This window comes from Crocodylus siamensis, chromosome 1 (genome assembly GCF_052110815.1).
Source record: "Crocodylus siamensis isolate JL-2025a chromosome 1, ASM5211081v1, whole genome shotgun sequence".
NCBI classification, from domain to species: Eukaryota; Metazoa; Chordata; order Crocodylia; family Crocodylidae; genus Crocodylus; species Crocodylus siamensis.
The window spans coordinates 311479256-311495225 of record NC_143395.1 but is presented as its reverse complement, the minus strand read 5'-3'; the positions used below and the strand labels follow the sequence as shown (position 1 = coordinate 311495225).

Genomic DNA, 15970 nt, shown 5'->3' with positions numbered 1-15970 from the left:
CTGGAAAGTGAGGAATTGATGGAGCTCTATGTTATAGTATTAACTATATGAAACAATCATTGTCAGGGACCCTGATCAGGCCGGCCAGCCTGGGCTAAGTACCAAAGCAGCCACACCTGCAGTAAATCACCAGCTAACAAACTATGTCCCAGTTTAGGACCAATGAATATCCTGGTTATCTACTGGAAGCGCTACTTAACCATATATTCCCAGCTGGGGCTGTGGATTTCCAGACCAGTCAATAGTTTTGATCCAGTGTACTGTAGTAAGCCTCTTGATTCCTACTCCCTCTGATTTTCCTTCATAGTAGTTTGGGGTCAGAAGGGACCTGAACAGATCATATAGTCTAACGTCCCCACCACTGGCTGGAGCACACTCTGGGATCACACGACCCCAGATAGGTGTTCGTCCAACCTCTTTTTGAACTTACGCAAGGTAGGAACAAGGATCACTTCCCTAGGAAGTTGGTTCCAGATCCTAGCCACCCTAACAGGGAAATGGTGTCTCCTAATCTCTAACCTGAAGCTATTCTCCAGCAGCTTCTGGCCATTGTTCCTCGTCACCCCCGGTGCTGCTGGGAGGAATTAGAGCCCTTCCTATTTGCTGCTGATCTCCCCTAATGAGTTTGTAGGCAGCCACCAAATCCCCCCTCAGCCTCTGCTTGCTGAGACTGAACAGGTTCAGGTCCCTCAGCCTCTTCTCATAGGACCTGCCCTGTTGCCTTCCAACCAAGTGGGTAGCCCTCATCTGAACCCTCTCAAGGCAGGCCACATCTTTCTTAAAGTGTGGTGCCCAGAACTGAACACAGTACTCCAATTGTGGCCTGACCAATGTTGCGTAGAGAGGGAGAATCACTTCTCTGGACCAACTTGAGATGCATCTTTGGATGCATGAAAAGGTGTGGTTGGCTTTGCTGGCTGCAGTCTAGCATTGGCGGCTCATGTTCATCTTGGAGTCAGTAATGACTCTGAGATCCCTTTCCCTTTCCTGGTTCCTGTCTTTGGCTTTCTCCTGACTCGAGCTTCAGATTTCGTAAGCAAATCTGTTTCCTGGTTCCTGACCCATGGTTTGACTAAGTGCTCGGTCTTTGCCCTATGGATTGCTCCTCAGCCATGGTAACTTGGTTGCTGGATTCTGATCCCAGCCTCTGTCATAGGCCATGTTCCAGTTACTCCCTCTGGATCTGGTATTTAGACACTGGACCCTCAATCCTCCCTCAGAGACCTGATTCCTGTGCCAGACCACCCAGGACCTAATCCTCTAACATTATTGTTGCTCTGTCTGGTGGAGGAATGCTGATAATAATGAAAGCTCTTGGTCAGAGATTAGGAATATAGAGCTGGAATGGAGCACCAAGACAATTGAGACATGCCCCTAGAATTGAAAACAACCATATAATAAACATTTGGTTAAAGGTCCCCAAAAACAGTGAGTCTAGCCCATGCTATAACCATAAAACACCTAATAAAAGAGAGAGAATCCAAATAAAAAAGAAATAGGAGGAAACTAGTAGATGCAAGGGTTTCACCAACATACCAGGCTACTGCAATGGTAGGGAAATCATTAGGTAGAATGACAATACTTAATTTCACAGACTGTGGTTACCTTCCTACAGACTTAAGTTCCTACTTGACTTCATACATTGTGCATTGTGATTTTGTGAGTATTCTTTGCAACATTCTAGGGCAGGCCCCCTATCCTCAGCTTTGACTTGTAAGATGTTTGCATGCGTAATGGTTCGGGGTCCCCAGGGTTGGCTATGATGCCCCTGGCAGCTCCATGACCATGTCAGCTCTGCCCTGTGGGTGCCCATTTATCTTGCATCTTGATGGCAAAGTAATGAATTGGGAGGCTGCTTATGGGCCTTCACATGGCCCTGGTCCACAGAACCCCACAAGAGCTCACTGGTTCTTCAGCCTTTCACCAGCCTTCAGTACTGTGCCGCACAGGGCACCTTTGGCCTTATGGGCTAAATGCATGGCTCCAAACCTTCCCTATACCACACTCCGTGCCTCATGGGTGTTACACAGATGTTGTCCACTCTGCTGGGGCCTCAGCCTACTCTTCTTCCACCCCTTTAATCTAGCTAGGCCTTCTAGCCTAGACCCATGGTGTTGGACCTGGCTCTGAGGCACTAGCTCCAGTTGGTCTCTTCCTGTAACTGGACCCAGTCTGCTGGATACCCCTGGCCCCTGTCTGCCCTTGACTCTTGTGTAGCTGTGCCCCTCTGGCACCGGGGAGCATGCTCTGTGCTTTACACACACTCTGCCTGCTATGGGCTCTATAACTACATGAGCCCCAAGCCAGCTGCTGGCAGGGCTCTGGGTGATCCCGTGCCCCCTCTGGGTACTAATGAGGCATACCTCCCTTATAGCCTCATCCCAAACTACTAGTTCAGGCAACAACACAAATGTAAGCCCCTGGGCTATAACATAACAATAACAATGGAAGTCTCACTCTGCCCCTTTAAGAAGGCAAACTTCTCTCCTAGTATAGTGTGCCTCCTAGCCCTGGGTACCTTATGTGATGCTGGAGCATAATTAGTCTTGCAGGCACTAAATCAAGCACCCAAATGTTTCCAGGTAGCTCTTTCTCACAGGAGCGCCTTCCTCTGGCAATTGCCAGAGAACTAACCCCTGCCAGCTCCAGTCTTGGGCTTATTTGTGTCCAGGGCCCTGCCTCCTTCCAGTCTGCTGACTGCCTGCAAGTGCCAGCTAATTATCTCATTGGTGTATTGCTCAGGCAACCTGCAGTTGTGGGGCTCTGCCTAGCCTGTAGGGCTCTCTAACTAAACGGCTTCTGCTCCTTGACAGCATGGCTTGGGCAGACAGCAGGGGAGCCAGTTACTTCCCTGCCACTTTGGCACCCATGGTGGAGGTTGTCTATCTCTGGTGTTAACATACTCACAGTGTGTAAAGTGAAGCACTTGTGTGAGTCTTTGCAAGATCAGGTTCTCCAAGTAGGCCCATGGACAGCTTCCTAGATGTAAGATTAAGCATAAAAATTAAGTGCAAAAATCTCAGAACTAGTGTATAAGTAGATTCTAAATTACAGTCTCAAGCCAATAATAATGTATCTGGTGAATTAATATCAGAATGGTTATTCAGATAACAGAGTTTCCTTCATCATTTAATTTAAAGCCACATGTGACAGCTGAATTGAGAGCAGTTCAATATTGTGGATTCTGTTTTATTCCTGGTATGAGATAAAATAGCTGGAAGAGGCATTTGCTTTTCATTTGGTTTATGCCTTGCCCAAACAACTGCTTATTTCTGTCACAGTTATACAGCAAAGCTCATATTTTTTTTCCAAATTAAACCAATAATCTGGAGAATTAAGACTATTTTCCATCATTAAACTTCAATACTATCCAAATACCAGAAGTATCGTCCATGCAGCTATCAAATCTGAGCTATGGGATATTATCTCCTTAAATGCAATAGAGTGGATTCAGAACTAGTTTAAGAGTGGCAAAAATCAAATGCAGACAATGAAGCTATGCTGATTTACATTAGCTGAAGATCTCATCCAACATATTTGTTTGTAGTGGCTTATGCATTTTGTTTTGTTAAATCTAATATAAAAGTACTGGTGAAATGTTCAGTGAACTCTACGCTGTCTTACGTACATGTGAGGACCAACAGAAAAGTCTCAAGCTTGATTAAGGAAGCAACTTACAGACACAGAATTTCATCTCTTAAGAGCCCAGTTAAAGGAAAAAATAACTCTCAAACATCTGGTTTTCCTTTAGTCCTGAATCCATGAAAAAATGTCTTCTGCTTCCTTTCACAGCCTGAGAAATGATAGCGTATATTATTTTTCTTTTTAGAAATAGGTTCGGAGTCGGGCATGATTTTGTCCAGCTTCTGCATACAGAAGATTGTATGCTGCAGTGTAATTGCAAGCACCAGCCAATGTACAAATAGTAGATGCTCCAATAAAAAAAAAAAAGAGCCCCTGCTAGTCATACTTCCTCGCCTTATTCAAATTTCTTCTTGAACACCTTCTCCATGATGTATTTTTAGCATTTAACCCATCATGTTTAGTGATGCAACCATCTTTGGAGCAACCATCACAGAAGATGCTACATCAGAAAAAGAAAGAAAAACAAAAATAGCCATCACTATTGGACAACTAAAAAGCGGAAGATAATCTTGACTAGTATCAATATCATAATGAAAATGAAACTCTACCTACTATATACTGTTGTCATTTCAACAACTCTCTATGTCTGTGAGATCTGGACACTCACTAAGGCACTGGAAAGGTGAGTTGAGACCTTTGAAATGCGGTGCTTTAGAAGATTTCTATGCATACCCGACAATATATGTAGAACAAATGAATTTATGAAAGATGAAATCAGACAAGAAGTCAGCAAATACAAACCATTACTTGAAATCACAAGAAGACAGATGCAGTGGTTCAGATATGTAACAAGAAGGCCCAGTACCCTTGCCAACACCATCTTGAATGGTGTTGTGGACAGACAAAGAGGAGGAAGACCTAGGACAAACTGGACCACCAACATCAAAGACTGGACGGGATTATGTCAGGCATAAGTGCTGTATGGCCTAGACCTTCTCCTACCTGATGTCTTACGGAAGGGCAGTGTCAGGATAAGGATCAAGGCTATTGCATCTGCCTTCCATTGTTATCTTTCTCACCTGCCACATCTTTGATCTTCTTTAAAATTGGGAGCTGGTTATGCTGGCTGATAGGTCTGGCCCTGTGCCTCAGAGGAATTTCTTTGTAGGGTTCCACCTCCCTTTACAGTCCACCCTTACCACATCTGAGGTGTGATTTAATTTTTTGTGGGGGTTATAACCCTTGTGTGGCAGGGCACTTTTGGACCACTTCAAGGTTGGGAGCAGGTAGCTGGCAGGTGTGGGCCAGCCCTGATGAGGTGGCCATTTTAGATTAAGTTCCACAGGGCATAGGCAGCAGTCTGCTGTTGGCAGCTGGTACAACAACACCCAGATGAGCTGCTGCTTGGAACATTTTGGAGGTAAGAGCAGGGGTTATGGGGATGGCTGGAGGCTCCTGGTCGTGGGTATGACTGAAAACTGCACCTTGCTGGGGAAGGGTGGGTTGGTGGAGCTACCATGGCAGGGGAGCTCCCAAGAAATGCCAGGCCAGTCACCACTCCAGTGAAAGGTGGGGAGGGGTGCCTTAAAACCCCAGTCCCTGGTGGGTTACCCAGATTTAGGACCAAGCATAAGGGTGAGGCATGTCTTCAGACACCTGAGTCCCACAGGGCTGTAAGACCCCAAAGGCCCCAGTGAAGGGGTAGTAACATGGCCTGGAGAGGGGGCAGGAACATAGCCCCAGAGTGGGGGCAGTAATGTATGGTGGGGTCACACAGAGTAGGAGGTGTTGTTACGACCTGAAGGACTGTGTGTAAGCAAGGTGTAGAGTTGGACTGAAAGCTGGTCTGAAGGGCTGCACCAAGGGGTGTGTTGAGTAGGGTTGAAGGATGGCCTGAAGGGCAGCACATGGGCCAACCCCTATGAGTAAGTGAAAGTGGAAAATCACCCGGTGACCGGGTAGGGGAAAAATCAGCCCAATGTTAGGCACACGGACTATGCCACATAGAGTAAGGGAGCGTGAGCGGTCCAAATGGCTGCATGTGCAGTGCCAGTATGAGAGTAGTCAATCCTGATGGCCTAAGGGGGTCGCTCAAGGGAGCAGGGCAAGTTGAGAGTAGCTCAGTGAGGGGCAGTGTGCAAGAGGCCCTGTGAGAGAAGGCGGAGTAGAAGAGGCACCAGTGTGTGTGGGGGGGGGGGAGGGGAGGTGGGGGAGGTTATGAATGTGGCCCTCAAAGAGGCAACGTGAGAGGCCCAACAGTGGACTGAGTTTGGCCCCACCTGAAGCCAGGGTGCAATAATAAACTGGGTGGGACATGGTAAGGGAAGGTCAGAGACATGTCTAAACACCTAGGCTTCAGGGTCTTAAATGGGCAGCCTCCTGCATTTTACACCATGTTAAGAAACAGCAAGTATGGCAGGAGAGACAGGGTGGACTGCCCTACTTAGACAGGTGGGCAGGCCGATGTGAGACCCAGCCCTGAGTACTCCCTCTGTCACACCTTGTCACAAGTATGGCAGTCCTTCCTATGCCACTGTGATCCTGGTTAGGCCCTTCTAATCTATTTAGTAGAAGTTCATCAGTGGCCTAATCCCATTCAGTCCACTGCTTATTCAGAGTTCATCCCTTTCTATTAGTTGATGAACAGTCTCACCAGTACATCAATTTAAATCAATTCTATTAATCACCTATCTCCAAAGGTACCTCAACTGAAGTTCATTCATTCATTTGGATCACTCCATTCTATCAACCAATTAACAGCCTTCAAAAGTAAATCAACTTAAATCAATTCCCCTAATTCCTTAACTGTCTCAGAAGGTTTATCAGCTGAAGTCTCTTCATTCATTCCAGGTTTCTCCCCCTCTAACAATTCAGTCACAATCACAAATGGAAATCATCTCAAGTCCAAACATTTATTCACGGTTTATCCCCCTCTATCAATTCGCTAACAGTCTGAAATGAAAATCAACTTAAGCAATGAATTTATGCCTGGCTGGCTGTACTGTCCCATCTGCAGGAGGCTCAGGCTCCCATGCTGCATACTACCCATCTCCTTGGGTACCTACTTCAGCCTGGGGTTTCAATCCTTCTTTAAGTGAGCCACCCCGGCATTCTGTCTGTCATCCCTATAAGTTTATCAGGGGTGACCACCAGGATCTGGGGGAACGTTTGTTCACCAGAGCGCCCCAAGGGATGACGAGGTCGAACGGTCACAAACTCCTGCAAGACCGTTTCAGGCTGGACATAAGGAAGAATTTCTTTACTGTCCGAGTCCCCAAGGTCTGGAACAGTCTGCCAGCGGAGGTGGTTCAAGCACCTACATTGAACACCTTCAAGAGTAAATTGGATGCTTATCTTGCTGGGATCCTATGACCCCAGCTGACTTCCTGCCCTTTGGGCAGGGGGCTGGACTCGATGATCTCCCGAGGTCCCTTCCAGCCCTAATGTCTATGAAATCTAGGAAATCCCTGTGTTCATTGATAGTCCTCTGACCACTTGTGCCTAGTGTCACGCTTCCTGTTGCTGCAGCTTGCTGCGGACTGGCACAGACAGGACAGCCCTATGGTGTCTTCTCTCCTTGAATACTGTGGTCTCTCTCTGGCTGCCTCTGTCCAGGGCCAGAAGTACTGCTCTGGGCTCCCTTGCTGCCAATCTGGAAGGAGCACTTGATGCAGAAATACAGTGGAGTGCTCCGGGCTCCAGCTGTTCTTCTCTCACCTGAGGTTAAGTATGGGGTGATTGTGATGCCTCGGACCTCCTCCATGCCTGGCAGTTCTCCCTGCACAGATTAAAACTAACTGATTGTACAAGAACTGCAAAAGACCAGAAAGAATGGAGGAAAGTTACTGCTGCATCAAAGGTGCCCCAGCGGTCAGTGCAGCCTCAGGATTGATTGACTGACTATAATGAAAGTTAAAAATAAATACCGAATATCTTTTTTTAAATAATTTTTTAAAAGTTCAAAGCCTTTTTTGAACTTTTGGCTTGCTATGTATACATATCTTCACATCTGATATGCCAAGACACACCATCACCCTATTTATCAGCCCCAGATCGGGCTTTGACCACAAACTATGACTGAGTAAAGTCTGGGGAGTCATTGCTGAATAGAACTGAGTGAGGTTTCTTATGGTGATATCACTCCTCCACTAAGTCATGAAAAGCTATTCATGAGCAATAGATACTGTAGTTCTGGCTCTGCATTTTTCGCCTCCATCCCCAAAAAAGGTTTGAAATGCACAGCAATAGCCAGCCATGAATGTCAGCAAGGCTGCAGAGAGCTAAGAGTATGATATGGCATAGCCTTCATGCAGACTCTCAAAGTTCTCTGAAAATCCCAGGACATAATGCAACTAGAAAATAGAGACCTCTGTTCTCGCCTTTTAGAGGAAGTAAAGTGAGCACTGCACACCTATACTTGAACAGTTTATCAAATAATTTATCCTCTCCTATGGCAGGAAGGGATAATCTGACTTTATAAATACCTCACACCAGAAGCCATGTTTGTACAACATTGAGGAAACTGTGGTTACTTAATAAATAGTTGCCATTTCCCCTGTCTATTAATCTTTAAATTCCTACCAAATATTTATTATTCATTTAAAAAAATGGTATGAAATTACCTGGGCATGACTAACAACTGAGAGCCGCTAAATTTGAAGTCTGTCCTTTCCATAAATACTCTACATGCTATTATATCATTATATTAAAGCAATAAAGAGGAAAATAGTATTCCATGCATATGTGAGCTAATAACAAGTGGCATGCATAACATAAACACCACAGCAGGTCACAGTGAGGCAGACTGGCAAGCTGCTGCGCTAGCTTAGTTTCGAAATGCCTGAAGATAATTGCCCCAGTATATGCATGCAAAATTTACAAAGAAAAATATAAGATTATTCTAAGCATGAAACTAGCTGGAAAATTACTTAGCAGTGTTATTGAAAACTCATTTTACTTGCTGTGATATTTAGCTAATACGATTAGTGATATTAAGACTGGGATTCCTGCTATAGGGTTTTGAAACAGACTCTGACATAGCTATCATTATATGGGCTATCATTATATAGCTATCATCATAAGAAATACATCTTTGTTCTCTGATTTACCAGGATATCTTACCACCCACTTTTGTTCTCTTATATTAAGGGTATTAAATTCTGAATCAAAGCACACATCTCATGTATTACAGAATGTCACCACTCAGTGGGAGTGGCAAGAACAGCATAGGAAGTACTTTTACAATAATTAATTATATGAGTGGTGGTAAAAATCCTGTTTAAATGATCTTTGAAGAATTTGCATGCATGGAATAGTATTTTAATGATAGGCTGTTTCCCCCACCCGCCTCTTCACCCCCCTCGTCACAGTTATTTGATCGCTGGAGGGTATTCTATTATCTGGGAGTAGCTAGTAATATTTCAGCCTCTTATAGGGGTGAAAGGCATTTCCCCTCAAATGGAAATCCTCTGTCTTTCCTTTTGCAACTGCAGTTTAACACCTTTAATTAATTATTACTCACCATGCTGATTAACTTGGTACTTGCTACTTCCTTCTTCAGCATTAAACTACTATTTGTACTGCCATCATGCCCAGGAGCCACAGTCTTAGGCAAGATCTTTGTGCTAGGTGCTGTACAAATAAAGTACAAACAGAGATGACTTAGATCCTGACTTAGAGGCTATTTTCACATGTGCAGCGGGGTGGGGGAGAAGGGAGAAGGGCTTTAGTTATAGTGGTTCTGGGAGCTGCCCTAATTTAAGTGTCCAGAGCGTCTCATGTATCAGTGTCCTCATAGTGCAAAATGGTGGTGGGGCACTTTATCTAAAGCTCATCAAATGAGCTTTAGTTAAAGCCCCCCACTGCCATTTTGAAATGTGGGGACTCTAATACAAAAGACACAAAGGCTGGCTGGAGCATGGTAATTAATCGAGTCTGCTCCAACATGCTGTAATTACAGCATATCAGACCAGCCTCCCAGCTCATGTGTAGGTACCCAAAGAGCTTACATAAGTGCAGGCAAGAAATAAAAAATATATACAGGCATATGATGGTGTACAAGGAAAAAATGAGACAATGGATGCATCTACACATGGGGCATTTTTACACATGCAAGTGCCACAGCACTGGGCGCTTTGAAAATGCTTGCAGTTGTATTATTGGAGAAATGTGTGTTAGTGCTGAGAAAATGGTGGCAGCGTGCTTTTGAACAAAAACTCGTTGGAGGTGCTTTGGTTCAAAAGCACACAATCACCATTTTTTGCACTCTGACATGCATTTCACCACTTATACAAGTGCACGCGGTGCAGCACAATGCATGTCAGCTCGCATGTGGAGCGGATTTGATTAATCACATCTACTCTGAAGCGGCGGATCTCTGGTGCATTACCGAACAAAAAAGTATGTGTATAAATGCCCATGCACTTTACTGAGGAATAGATTAGTTAGATCTGCAGTATAGTGTCACTGTCTACACGTGTGCTGGGATTAGGGTGCAGTAAACTAAATAACTCCACAATAAGATAGTACTATCAGGGACTGTCAGTACTGTCAGGGACAGTACCATCTTACAGTGGAGTGATTAACTGCATTGAAATGCACATGTAGATGCTGATGCAGGCTGGGGCATTCTCCACCTTGGCTTAAATTGCTGTCCTGGGCGCACAGGTAGACAATGCACCCAGGAGCAGTTTATGCCAGTTTGAACTGTTCCAGAGTTTATTATTTCACATTAATTGTGTGTGTAGATGCACCCAGTATTAGACAGCCTGATTGCTAGTTGCATCAGCTAGTTAACCATTTGTCGTATTTTGATAGCTGGAAATCATACAATGTCTATGAAAATTTATCATGCCAAAGATTCTAGGAGGAAGGTTTGGAATCTGTGAGAGAGAAGTATCTTGGAACTGCTGAGATAACATGAAATTCTGAATCTGGTAGGTGCTGAGGGCAAAGTCCAGTAAAGGATTTACGTGCCTAAAAGTGAATATGTGCCTAGTATTATTGTAGACTGCATGAGGAGAGAGAGGCACCTCAGAACGAAATCCAAAACTGCTTCTGTGCTGAGCATGAAGCTGCCTAAAGTAAATGCAGTCCACGTCCAACCAGCTAGGCCAGTGATTCTCAATGAGGGTATCATAGCACCCTGGGGTCCTGTGTGATTCTGTTAAGCATGGTGCAGGATGATGCATAATATTAGCACCGTTAGGAGTGCAAACATCTACACACAATTTGCAAGAAAAACTAAGAGTTTTAAAATAGGAATCTGTGTCAACATTCTGACCTGTCATGATCTTTCTGAAAATCTTTGCAACAAAGTAATTTCTCTTATTATTTTTCCATAGTCAAAAAGTGAGTGAAAGCTAAGAGATGACATTTTCTGAGGGGTGCTTTGAATTGAAAACCAGAACCACTGAATTAGAGTTAAATGATAGGCTAAGGCACTAATGTACCTCCTTAAATCGCACCACCTGCCTGGCTCAGTCAAGGCTGCAGGAAGCACCTCTGCCTGCCTGGAATGCACAGAACAGAAGGCAGGCATCTAGACCTTTTCTTTCAAAGAACTACTTTTGTCTTTGAAAATGGTTTTATTGGTGATGCCACCCCCTTTATTTGATGACTGCTTTTATGTAAAATCATATTAAAAGATATGGTACAAGGACTGGATCCCCCCCCTCTGAATGAGTGGCCCAAGCCTTCCACTGCAGAATCAGGCCCCGTGTTGTGGTCTCTTTCTAACCCAGTGATTCTTGAATTCTTTTCTGCACAGACGCAGCTTTTATGAGAGGAGTACAAAGCACTTCCATCTTACGTTTAGCTCTTTTTGTGGCTATTACATTAATTTCCAACCCTTTTTTGCTGCTTCATCTTCCTTTTCCCTATCCTGACAATGCATATATATATGTATTTTGGAATGGACCTCTTCTGTATTCTGGATAATGCATATGTCCTGTCTCCTGGGATGGAAGAAATGTGGGTTTGAATCTCCTGAAGCAGAGAAGGCAATTGAACGGGGTCTTCTACATCCTGTATGAATGCTCTAATCACTAGGCATTGCTTAGAAAAAATGGCATTTTATAGGGAGCCTAGTCTGGTGGGTGAATGTCAGAAATTCTCATAGAATGCAGATCAAGGTATTTCGATGGAAGAACTTCTACTTTCTGGATCCTGACTGAGTTAGGCAGGAGACAGAAACTGAGCTTCTCAGGCCTGTCAAAATGAATATATTTCTGCACAGGCTTAAAGGTAAAACTTTGGGACATCCAGAGAAATTTACAGAGCTTTATGGTAAAGACTCAGTGGAGGATGGTCATTTCCATGGTTTAAGTAACAGTGGAGTGTGGGGATTTATTGTATCACAACTAAATTAAGCACCTACATTCTTCTTAAGTTACTTAGGGTCTATTTCCACCATGTCCCTGTGCATGTCCTGCTTGCCTGTTCATGTTTTCATGCTCCAAACTTAGGAATATGTCCGTGAGGCCACTCCACTGTTGTTCCCAGTGGCTGCTTTGAACATATTGGAGACTCAGGTCTTGAGAATTACTCAAGAAGGATTCCCTGGAGTAGTCTTGCTACCTGGGTTTGGAACATAAAGGGGGAATGGACCAGCTGTGTATTCTTGGTGCTGTCTCATGTAGGCACACTTTGCTACCAGGCATTTAGGCAACCATCAGTCCTCTGGAACATGGTGTACATGTAGAGTTCCATGACCATCAAACCAAGACCTTTGATAGGTACACCTAAGCAAGAGTATGAAGGACTGGAGGCTACCAAAGACCTACCATTCCCCACTTAAACTACTGAGAATGATATCCCTTAGCCTTAGGCCCGTTTAAACCATTGAGAATAATATCTGGCAGAATTATATCCATTAGCCTTTCTCCAACCAAGGAGTACCCACAAGGCAGTGGGGGCTAGGGTTTTTAGATACTCTATACTTGCCTTACCCTGGAGGTTGCAACATTGTGATATTTTAGAAGAGCTAACCTGCCACAAGTAGCCCCACCATGTTGCCACCAGGCCCTCTAGTCTAATGCAGTTGACAGGCATACTCAGGCCATGAGGTGTATACCATCATCATCATCATTGCTGTTATTAATAATAAGTAATAATGTTATAATAATGATAATAGTGATGATAATAATGATAATAATAACAATAATAATAATTTTTGGTTTGGGCCTTGAGCGCTTTGAACTCTTTCTCTCTGATTCCAGTAAAAATGCAGAGGGTTTACTGGCTTAGAGAAGATTCTCAGGACCTCACAAGTCAAGGTCAGGAAATTGTAGTACATCTTTATTTTACCCCAAACCACATCAGCTTTATCAGCTGGTTCCTAAAACTGATACAGTTTTTGAACTGGAAATTCTAAAGAATGGTACAAATGAGACCAAAAACCTGGACAACTATACATGAAACCGCAGGTGATTTACTGCTATTTTTTTTTTTTTTTTTTTTGCTTACAATGTGTAGGGGAACTAAAGATAGGGTGGAACTTTTATTGTCCATCTGCTTCAAATACAGCAGGAAAGTGCTTCAACGGCAAGTCACGTTTCTCTTGTTTACTTGGCTCAAGCTCCTTCTGTTGCGTAATTCTTTTGTTTTCCTCAGTGTAATCTCTGATGCACATGGAGTTGGACAATGTAGATGACCCTGTGTGAGATGCATGAAGTTCTCTGTCAAGATATTGTCCTTGTCTGGCTCATATCCAGTTTTAGTACTAAGCAAAAAAAAAGAACAATGGAGCCAAATTTAGACACTGTTGGGAAACGGAATCCAGCACACTGTCCATCCCAGCTCTTTGAAGCTACACCCACAAGGCAGTTTCTATTAACTTTCTCAGGGATCCCCAGCCATACAGAGTAGCTTATGTAACCAAAGGCAGACACCAGCTGATTAACATATGGTTACATGTTCATTTCAAATGCAAGCAGTGTGTTCAGAGAAAACAAACTTTACTGTGATACTGTTAAGTATTTAGCTTCTTAACTTGAACTCGCTGAAATCATCAGCAGAATAGGAGACTTGGACTGGTGAGGGGGAAATTTGTAGTACTTTCCACATATGAGCCCCAGGCTTGCATGAAGGTCTGCATGTAGGCAGCACAAATCCTAGCTGCTTGAGCATAGCCCCAAAGAAATAAATAGTGCCCTACACCAAAATGGAAATGTACTGAAATGTGTCTAGTTTCAGGCTTGGGCCCAATTTTTTTAGACTCCATGCAAACCAGCCCTCACCCCCCTGGCCCTGCTCCTGGGAGATGGTGGTGCAGGGTGGTGGGTGGCAGTGGCTGCCACCACATGCAAACCCCCCTGCCCCGTCCATCCACAGAGACGCACCACTGCCCTTGCCCCCACCCTTCCCCTGCACCCTGCTCTGTCCCCACCTGCCCGCACATACCACCTATCCTCTTTCCAAGTAACCTATGTCTGGTTGACAACCCCTGCCCTAATTCAATAACTATTTGTTTTTTACAGAGGGGGAAGGCTACAGAGGTGGGGGATTAGTTAGGCAGGGACTAAGCCTGGGCCTTTTCTTATCTGCTTAATCTCCTCACACCTCATGGCACCTATCAAGGGATCTCACAGCACCCTAGTAGAGAATCACTGGCATATAGATGTGCATGTGTGTGTGCATGTGCACTAATTCTTATCCTTAGTTTATGCTAGATAGTCCACTGCCTTTGGTTTCCCTGCCTGGGACTTGAGAAAGGGTCTTGATTCACTCCAAACTTCATGTGTGATTTTTTTTTTTTTTTTTTTTTTTTTTTTTACTTGCATGAATTGCTGAACCTTTTTTGTGGCTTCTTCCTCTGTTTTCCCCCTATGTAGACAATGCAAATTTCCTCAATGATGTGAGATTGCTTTGCTTCAAAGTAACAAACAAAAAGGATGACTAGTTCAGGAGAGACTGAATGTGGTATTTCTTTCTGAGATATAAATGTCCATTTCCCTAGCCAGGCAGATAATAAAGGTGCCATAAGCAATAACAATGCAAATCTCTCCTTTCACTGTGCTGTTAATGAACAACAAACCCAGACAAATGTAGCTATAAATACGTAAAGCTGTACATAAAAATAATGTTAAGCATCTGACACACTGATAAAAACAAAGGAGGGCAAACTTTAGTCTGTCACTCAGATGCTCAATCATTGTACCAAGGAACTGCAGGGTGTCTTAGAATAGTACATGACTGTATGCACTGCAGTAGTGTTCAGTGTGATGAATTCAGCTGCCCACCACCCCACTTAAATCCTAATTTCCTTACTTTTAATAACAGCATTTTACATTTACATGACATTTTTCATCCCAAAGGAATCCAAAGCATTTCCCATTCTCTGTGTATATATTAGAGCAGGCATAAATAAGCCATATTGGGTAATGTCTTAAATACAGCCGGGCAAAAAATTTTGGAGAAATGTTTTCCTTTTCAGCAGTTGTAATACCCAGCTGTCTTAAGAAATGAAGAGCAATCAAAATCTTTACAATTCACTACAGCTATTTAAAGCTTTATTTGCTAAAATGCGATGAGGGAGATTAATTAAGAAATTTCCAGTGGAAAGTAATGGCCTTAACAGAACTTATTTCCGAAGGAAGTGGAAGGAAAATGGGGATTTAGCTAGATATAGCTCCAAATCAGCAAGGTATTTCAATGCATATCTAATTTTAGGCATACAAAGAGTCCCACTAAAACCATTAGAATTGGGCAGATATGTAACTGGGTGAAACTAGCCAGCCCCTTTAAAGCAGAAACTCTGCTTATATGATTATAATGATCCCTTCTGGCCTTGATTAATTGATCGATCAATTTATGTACATCTAGTTGCTGTGATTTTAATATAATGACTTTTTCATGAAAAATGCTTTTTAAACAATATCAGACTTCATAAGCCTCCTTAAAGGCTTAACCACTTGTAAAAATGTAGTATGCAAATTAAGCTTTCCTTCCATCCAAAGCTCATAGCCAAGCATATAAAACTCATGAATGTATGCTTTATGTTCATCTCCAAATCACTAAAGGCCCAACCATCTTAAATAGTGATCAGTGACCAAGAACAACCTTTGCTTGCTACAGTTTTTTTTTTTATTTATTGTATTCTAATTATTTAACTCAATCTGTGTTGTGTTCAAGGTGTACTGGACACTCTGCATTTCAAATTCTTTCTGTGTTATCTAATTTGCTTTTTGTGTTTTCTAATTAGATTGTAAGACCTTGAGGGCAGGGACCTTATACTAACACATGAATTCATCACCAGGGATCCTGGTTTTCTCTGATTAAAAAATCCCCAATTTTTAGAGTAAAAAAGTAACCAAAAATCCACATTTTCCTTGATTAAAATGAATATATATATATAGAAAGAGAGAGAGAGGTATATCATTATAAT

General features: G+C 43.3%; 1 long non-coding RNA gene across 1 annotated transcript in view; it reads left to right on the top strand.

The window, feature by feature from the left end:
* LOC149874766 (uncharacterized) overlaps positions 1-15970 on the top strand; it is a 90193-nt gene that overhangs the window by 55795 nt on the left and 18428 nt on the right. The gene's annotated exons all lie outside the window — the stretch shown is intronic.